This window comes from Monodelphis domestica, chromosome 2 (genome assembly GCF_027887165.1).
Source record: "Monodelphis domestica isolate mMonDom1 chromosome 2, mMonDom1.pri, whole genome shotgun sequence".
Lineage (NCBI taxonomy): Eukaryota > Metazoa > Chordata > Mammalia > Didelphimorphia > Didelphidae > Monodelphis > Monodelphis domestica.
Window position 1 is genome coordinate 262,557,296 of NC_077228.1, and position 9,830 is coordinate 262,567,125.

Consider the following 9,830-nt stretch of genomic DNA (forward strand, 5'->3'; position numbering starts at 1 on the left):
ACAATCCCACCATTATAATGGGTAGGTGTTTCTTGGTTGTAGACCCAGTTCTCTTGACTTCCAGAATATCATGTTCCAAGCCTTGTGGTCCTTCAATGTGGAAGCTCCCAGATCCTGTGTAATCCTGACTGGGGCTCCATGATATCTGAATTGTTTCTTTCTGGTTCCTTGCAGTATTTTCTCCATGGCCTGGAAGCTTTTGAACTTGGCTATAACTTTCCTGGGAGTTGTCATTTGGGGATTTATTGCAGAAAGTGATCTGTGGATTCTTCCAATGTCTATTTTGCCCTCTTGTTCTAGAATAGCAGGGCAGTTTTCTTGTATAATTTCTTGTAATATGATGTCTAGACATTTTTTTTTGGTCATTACTTTCAGGTAGTCCAATAATTCTCAAATTGTCTTTCAGTTTTTCCAGAGCTTGAGACTAATTTCCATTTTTTTGGAGAGTTTGCAGGTGTTTCCTTGTTTCTCTCCCCTCCTGTTGCTTCTCTTTTTGCTCTCACCCCCCTCCCAACCCACTTGTAGAAAATTTTGAGGGTCAAGAGTGTTTTTTGCTGCTTTACTCATCTTCCCACTGGAGAAATAGAAGATCTGCAAGATGCTGGCCATTTCTGTCTTAGATTCTGGCTCAAAGAGTTTTTGCCCTAGGGCTATCTTCACCATCTGAGGCAGTTCAAGTGTGTCCAGTGCTGTGGAACTCTGAACCTCACCTCCAGAGCCTAGGATTACCAGGGGTAGGTCTGCAGTACATTTTTGTTGGTGTAACCTCCTTCCAAGGATCCCTAAATTGCCTTGGTTTATAGTGTTTTGCCCTTAGGCTATCTTCACTTCCACCACTGTTACTGCCACAGAGGCATGAGTGCATCCAATGTTTTAGGGCTCTGAATCTTACTGCCAAGGCCTGGATTTCCAGGCATGGGTCTGTGGTACTCTTTTGTTGGTTGCCCAGATTTTGGTTCTGTGTCTGGGTGGTAGGTGTGGAGTGAGGGTGAGGGTGTTGGTCTGCCTGTGCTTTTCCTTGTGCAATTTTGCTTCTTGTTTGTTACTCCTTATATCATGGAAATCCTCTCTTTGCCCGTCCTTCACATTGTGTTCAGCAGAAGAGCCCCTTTGCTTGTCCTGCTTTGACTCCTGTCTTTTTGAGATGTCTTTTAAAGATTGGTTTGGAAGGATATTCAGATTGGTTTCAGAATTTCACTGCTACTACACTACCATCTTGGCTTGATTCTGGATGAATGTTTTAGAAAATATAAATTGTCCACATTAACAGAAGAGGAAATAGGACATTTAAACAATACCATATCAGAAGAAGAAATTGAAAAAGTCATTAATGAAATCCCTAAGAAAAAAAGTCCGAGGGCCACATGGATTCACAAAATAATTCTACCAAACATTTAAAGAACAATTAATTCCAATGCTATATAAAGTATTTGGAGAAATAACTGAAGAAGGAAGTCTACCAAATTCTTTTAATGACAGATATATGAAGTTGATATCTAAGCCAGAAAGAAAAAAATGCAGAAAAATGAAACTGTAGACTAATTTCTTTAATAAATACAGATGCAAAAAATTTTAAATAAAATGCTAGCAAGGACATTAGAACAATATATCACAAGGATAATATACTATAAACAGGTGAGTTTTAAATAAGAAATTTGGGGGTTACTAGTACTATCAGTATAATTGACTATATAAAGAAATAAACCAACAGAAGCCATATGATAATTTTAATAGAGGAAGAAAAAGTTTTTGACAAAATATAATAACCATTCCCACAAAAAACATTAGAGAACACTGGAATAAATGGAACATTTTTTGAAATGATGAATAGCATTTATCTACAACCATCAGTAGGCATTATCTGTAATGGGGATAAGCTAGAAGCTCTTCCAATAAGATCAAGAGTGAAGTAAGGATGACTATAATCCCCAGTTCTATTCAAAATTGTACTAGAAATGCTAGATATAGCAATGAGAAGATGAAATTGAAGGAATTAGAGTAGAAAATAAGGAAATAAAGCTATCATTCTTTGCAAATGATATGATAGTATACTTTAAAAAATCAACCAAAAAACTCTACTTGAAACAACTAATAACTTTAGCAAAATTTCAGGATATAAAATAAACCTACATAACTCATCAGCATTTCTTTATATTATCAATAACCTTCATCAGTAAGCGATAGAGAAATCTCTTTTAAAATAACTGTAGACAATATAAGATACTTGAGTGTCTATCTGCCAAGACAAACCCATCAAATATATGAACATAACTATAAAAAAACACTTTTCACATAAATACAGTAAGATCTATGCAATTGGAAAAACATTAATTGCTCATGGGTAGGTCAAGGCAATTAAATAAAAATGACAATTCTACCTAAATTAATTTACCAATTCAGTGCCAAACTATACAAAATTGTTTCATAGAGACTGAAAATTTAGTAAAATTCATCTGGAAGAACAAAAGATCAAGAATAATCAAGGGAATTAATAGAAAAAATATGAAGGAAGGTGGTTTAGCTATACCAGATCTCAAACTGTATTATAAAGCAGCAACCATTCAGTATGGTACTAGCTAAGAAATAGAGTAGTGGTTCAATGGAATAGATTAGACATTTAACATCCTGTAGTAAATAATGATTGGAACCAAGTGTTTAACAGCCACAGAGATCCAAGCTTTTGGAAGAAGTAGTCACTATTTAACAAAAACTGCTGAGGAACTGGAAAACAGTAAAAACTAGGCATAGGCTAACATGTCAAGTTTACCTTCAGATGTATGAATAAGGGGAAGAGCTTATGACTAAAGAAGACACAGAACAGTATGAGACATAAAATGGATAACTTTGAATTTTTAGCTGCTCTTTTTGCAGTGGTAAAGAACTGGGAACTGAGGGGATGTCCATCAATTGAAGAATGACTCAAAAAATTGTGGCTTAGGACTATAATGGAACACTATTATGCCATAAGAAATGACAAACTGGATAATCACAAAAATCACCTGGAAAGATTCAGATGGAGTGATACAAAGTGATGCAAGCAAAAATAGGAGAATATTGTACCCAGTAATAGCAATAATGAATATTTGTTATCTGTGATTGACTTCACTTAATTATCTATGCTATAAAGAAGTTTATAATCTATTTAGGAAGATAATTACATATATATATATATATATATATATATATATATACAAAGATAACAATGCAAGTTAATATATGTGTGGCAGCAAATAGGTTTTCTGGTGATTCACAGAAGGGAGAAATTACTTTGTGATATGATAATCATGAAGAATATCCTGAGAAGGGAGATTTGAATTTGATCTTAGAGATCTGACCTAAGCAAAGGTCTAAAAGAATGAGGCATATTCAAAAAACAAGTTTGGCTATAGATCAGAGTTCATGTAGAAGATTAAAGGGAGAGATAAGGTAGAATGTTTTTTTTTATTTGAGTCAGATTGTAAAAATATCTTTTAGTGAATTCTAATTTTTGCATTGGGATTCAGATATTATTTGAGGTGTCAGTTTGGTAAACAATCTTCTTACTCTCTTACTGTGCCAGAGAACAACTCCCTGCTTCCCTTTGGTGATTTCCACTGGGGTTGGTATAGAATTTAAAGTAAGGTGAAGGTTTTATAAGATTGTGTTTCCTTTTTTGTTTTTTGTTTTTCAGTTAGACTATCTCCATTCTTCAGCTTTTGCCATTGAAAGGAGGACAAGTTTAAGATTATAGAAAATCACATCCCAAATCACCAGTAGTATTTCTGCTATGGAGAAACTATTTAGCAACTCAAATCTTACATATAGAGAAAAATGAGATTCTTCTGAATAATCTTCAAATTCTACCAGCCTAAATTTTCTATCTCAATAGCCTTCTGACTCAATGAACCTGAATTAATGTGAGTTTAATATTTTTCCCTTTAAAGTAAGCTCATTATCATGCTCAAAGGAAGAAATTGCTGCTTTCTCAAATTCCTCAAAATTCATTTACAAAGATCCTCCAATGTAGGATCTCTCTGCAGGTATGTCCAGTCAATTAGTGCCATTGTCAGAGCATTCAATGGGCACCAAACTCTCTCTCTAGTGCAGAGAGATAATTCATTTAAATATTTGGGACATTTATGATGTGAAAAGTACTATTGTGGAAGCTCTGGGAAACACAAAGAGAAACAAAATAAATCCCTGAAAGAATTGATAATTTACTCTATGCAGATTGTAATAGTATGTACTTTACAGGGTAATTGAGAAGATCAAATGAAATAGCATAGGTGAAGTGCTTTTTAAATGTTATTATTATTTTTTCTAGTAGCAGATATATAATACAAAATAGAATATAAGAGCATAGGAGAAGGAAAAATAATAGCATTTATGTAGTTCTTTAAGGTTTGGAAAGAGCTTCATAAATATTTTCTTATTTTATCCTCACAATAATTCTGGAAAATAGATGCTATTTTTATCACCATTTTGCACATGGGAAAACTTAGGGAGGTAGACATTAAGAAATCACTAAACCTTTGTCTGTCCCATTTTTCTCATAGTCCAGGACCATACAGCTAGTATCTGAGACTAAATTTAATTTCTAGCATTTCTGACTCTAGGTCTAGCACTCTGTTTGCTATGATACTTAGCAACTGTCATGAGGAAGGAGTAATTAGTTCCATTCTAGGGGATATGGGCAGAGGGAAGGGGAGAGAGAAGAGGGTGCCCAGCAAGCTCCCTGGAAAGTTCATTCTAGATAAACCTTGAAGAATTGATATGATTTTTAATAGGTAAATATGGAACTGAGTGGGGGAACTGAAGGTGGGAGACATCATTCCAGGCACAATTTCAGAGTTGTGAAGGTGAGAGGATATCTTTTTTAATAGAGAATAATCCTGTTTAGCCAGAGCATAGAATATGTTATGGGAAGCATTGCAAAACAAGGCTGGAAAGTCCATTTGTAGTCCAAATATTCAGAGCTTTTTATAACAATTTGGACTTTATATATTAGGTCATGGGAATCTGTGGAAGAATTGTAAATCCTTAGGTTACATGATCAGAGCTATGATTTAGGAAGATTTATCTAGTATAATTACAGGGGATGTATTGGAAGAGGGAGAAACTAGAAGAAAAAGAGAGTAGGAGCTTATGGAGATAGTCCCCCAAGACATGAGAAGTGAGAAGTGAGAAGCTCAGCAGTGGAAAGAAGGGGATAAGAACAATGAGATATTACTAAGATATACTCAGTAGGACTTGGCAACTGATGAGATATGGGTAGGTGAGAGAAGAAGGTATCTGGGGCATCTGAGTTTTTGAGCTTGGGTAACTGAGAATGATAAAGTTGACTTGGGACATATTGAATTTGATGTGCTGGTGAGACAGTGGATAGTTGTATTCCCAGGTTGCTGGAGTTGAGAGCCATAGTTAGAAGTCAGGGCTGATGAAAAAAGTTTTTGGTGAAAAATATTGAAGGAGGATGCTATATATAAGGAATAGGAGAAGGAAAAGGATCCAGTGAAGGAGACAGGAGGAGTGGTTAGAAATATAAAAAGGGAATCATAAAAATACCATATCACAAAAACAAGGCAGGAGAATATTGAAGAAAATCAAGGAAGACAAGAAATGAAGGTATGGTATTTTGCATTTTCTGATGAATTAGGATTTTGCTTGTAACTTTATGGCACATTCAAAGTTGAGTGGTGGGCATAAGGAATTTTTAAAAACCACACATTTTGTACTAAGTGCTGGAGATCTGAATAGAAAAGCAAGATAATCCCTGTTCTCAAGGAATTGTCATTCAAATGGGGGAAGGCAACACATAGGAAGTTTCAGTTACAAGTCAGATCCAAAGGTCCCATAATCCATAGAGTACAGTAACAAAGTAGATAGTAATATATCTTTTGTGTTTTTTCTACTGAGTGTTATTCCAAATTAGTTCTATTTCCACATCTATTTTTTGATGGTGAATTATTTAACAGTGCCAAGGACTTTAGTGGGAAGAATTTTTTGTTGCAGTTCTTCAGGAGCTGTGACTGCTGAGGAGTCAGGAGCTACAGGACCCAAAGAAGCAGTTGTCAAGTCACACCCATCTCTACAAAAGTTTATTGTCTAGATAATGACTTCAGGGCACAGGCTAAAAAGAGGGGCTCAGTGGGGCTCTCCTATTTCCAGGACACTTGGACTTAGAATCCTGAGCTATCTGGATCTAGGGTCAAGGTAGTGGTGGTGGCTTGACACACATAGCCCATGCCACCTCTGTACTTTCCTCAGGATGTCTTGCCACTTTAGCTAGTTTGGATTGCTTGGCTTTTAGGTCATAATCGGTAGGCATGACTGGTCCCTTTTCTATGGGGGTTGCTGCCATAGATGTTATCTGTGTCTTTGGCTGGAAGCAGTCTGGAGAACCATTGATATATTTCTTGAGTCTTTGCACTCCAGAATATTTGCTAATGGCAGTTGGTCAGCAGCTGTTGGTGAGAATGTGAGTGGGGTTCATTCTCTTACAGGGTTTCTACCTTCAATGGTAGCTGTGGAGGCCAGGTTAGAACCTGGGACAATAGTCTGGTGTGCACTGCTATTCTTGGGGCACTTGAGCTCAGGGTTCTGGGCTATCTTCATTTAGATTGAAGAGGTGGGAGTGTCTTTGAGTCACCTGGTATATTCCACCTCTTATGTGGAATCTAGATTTTATGATATGGAGAAGTGACTGAGGAAATTGAGGCTACAACTGAAGATAATTATACTTATATTTAGGATTGAGGAAGAACCTGATAGGGTAGCAGAATTGAAGGAAAGATATTTCAAGATAGGATATTTTACTAAAAGAATAGCCTGTGGGAAGGGAGAGATGAAGATGAAGGACAGATAGGGAATGATTGAAGGAAGACCTTAAGGAGAAGGGATCAAGGGCAAGAATGACAAAGTTAGCTCTGACAAGAAGGACTATTTCTTCTTCTGAGGACAAAGAAAAAAAGAAGATGAATAAAAATGTAGGGAAGCTTAGAGATGTGGAAGAAAGGAGGCAAGGTTTTCTGCTAAAAGTGACATGGATAGAGTACAAATTTGAGGATTAGAATGGAACAATTTCTAATAATCTTTGTAGGGAATGGAAATGGATCCATAAGAGAGGAATAAGATATTTGTAGTAATTAACTAAGATTACCTAGTTTGAACTTGGTATAGACCTATTCAACATTGTTTCATCACATTCTCCAACAACATCTGTGAATAGGAACAGAAACTTCACTTCATTCCAACTTATTAAATATTTAAGGTCTTTTGTTAGGAACTGGTATGCAAATATGAAAAATGACATTACCTCTGTCCTCATTAATTTACAATTTTAGTGGTACATCATGTGTAATAATAAGTATGATAGAAGATAGGATGTAAGAAAAAGAAATATACTGTAGGAAAATTTGAGAAGAGAGACATCTTTTTTAGTTGGGAGATCAGGGAAGGTTTCATGGATGATGCTGTGCCTAAGATGGTCCTTGATAGAAAAGGACTTTTGGAATTGGAGATAATAATAGTGGATTGCATTTCTGATACTCAGAATGACCAAAAGGATGAAGGTGGGAGAATATAGGATGATGTTGAAGAATTTACAGTTCGGTTTGACAGTAATGAGGTATTCATGAGAGGAGTAGCATGAAATCATAATGGAAGGTAGTTGCTGCTAGATTATAGAATACTTCAAATACCAAGATCAAGATTTTATATTTAATCCTACATGAAATAGAGAGGCTTTCTGTGCAGAACACAGATAATGGTCAGATTTGCACATTAGGAAGAATATTAGACAGCTGAGTGAAAGATAGGTGGAAGGGAAGAGAATGGAAGCAAAGAAAAAAATCATTAGGTTATTGTAATATTATAACAATCCAAATAAGAGGTAGTAAGGATGACAGAGGAAGGATCTGACTCAATATATTTTGTGAAGACTGCCATGGTCAAGGTCCAGCCCCACTCGTGACTCCAGGGTTCCTGACAGGTGGTGAATGATCAATCAAAATAAAATAAAATAAATAGCAAATGGAAGACAGCTTAATCATTATGGACTGCTTTGTATCTCCTAGCTGCTCCACTTTTCCGATGTCGGATCTTTATTTTTATACCCATTCTCTTTGCACGCATATACACAAAATCAAAGAGAGATAATAACTTGATTAACATTCTATATTCTTGTATTGTGATTACAGACAGAATAAAGGTTGCACACAAGATAAATTATTTCGTCACAGGAGGCTTACAAGGGAGTTTGAGTTACTGATTTGTGTAATTGAGTTATTGAGGCATATTGAAGCTTAGTGTACCTGTATTGTACCTGTACCTATTGTATGGGCTTCTATGATTTATTTGTGTGCTGACTTCATGAGAAAGTTTTGGGCTTGGCCTGTAGCTGTGCTTTGCTGGGAATTATGTACCTAAGTAAAAGTTAACCCGTGATAGTCTTTTGGGATTGGATTTGAGGGTCTGATATTTTGGTGATGTTTTGGGGAATAAGGGTACATGTGTTTTGCTCTTGCATTATTTCTTTTGAGACTAGGGGAAATAATAATCATGTCAATTCATAGGTAAGGGGCATTGATGCAAAGGGAATAGAGTGGGCAGTCACATCTCGCCAAGGACCACTCTGTGGTCTCCCCAGCTACCACATGTGACTCTGTCAAGGCGTCGTGGACTGATGGCCCCCAGCAGAAGACAGCATCAAAACGTTGTCAAACAATTAGTTTGTGAAAAGAAAGGCAAAAGTCAAAAGTGATTCCAAGATTGTGAACATAGGTGACAGATGACATTGTTGGGAAGTTTGGAGGTGGACAGGATTTAGGGAAAAAATGAGTTCAATTTGGGCTTGTGATGTATAGTGTTAGAGGTACAAGTGGATAGTTTGAGATGTGGCATTTAAGCTCAGGAGAAAAATTGAGATTACTCATATAGATTTAAAAATCTACTCATAGAAGTGAAACCACAGAAATGGAAAAGATAGACTGAATAGAAAGAGAAAACGATCAAGGACAGACTTGGGCAACACTAACAATTTGATTAGAAATGAATTTATCAAGTGTCAAATAGTGCTCTCATCATTCTATATTCGTACCATCACATATTTTACCTAAATTAAATGCAAGAATCTTACTGATGTAATTCTATTTAATTGATCTAATTTTGTAGTAAAAAACCAGTACCAAATGTTCTAAAACATTGGAGAATGTAATTTGAAATCTAAAAGTGCTATATCTCCTTCATTACTTCTTTTAGTTTTATTATTTCCCTGGAGATTCTATACTTTTTGGTATTTGTTTTTTGTTACATTGTCTATTAATTTGTCATAATATTAAATTTATAAGTTTATTTAGATAGTATCACTTTTTAAATTACTATATTGACCTGGCCTGATCATGAACAATGAATTGTTCCTTTAATTATTGGTCAACTTTGACCATTACAGATCTTTCTCATATTCACATGAACTGTGGCTCCCTATTTCTTCTACCAATTGGGTATAGCTCTGTTTGGTAGAACCCAGAGAATGTCTTACACTTAACAGTTCTTCAAATATTTAAGATGCTCATCTTTCTTCTGAGTCTTCTCTTCTCCAGCTAACTGAACCTAGTTTCCTTCTTCCCATTACTCACATGAAATAACGTCCAGGTACCTTATCCATCTGGACATTCTCTTAATATATTCAATACAATTCAATTCAAATTATTCTCTTATGGTGCTCATATCTGAAATCTATGTGCCTGATGTGTTTTGAGTAGGGCAGAGGATAGTGGGACTGTTACCTCCTTTGATACTGAAATGCAGTGGTCCTTGAAAGTCCAGAACTTAATCAAAGGAAAAGGAATAAT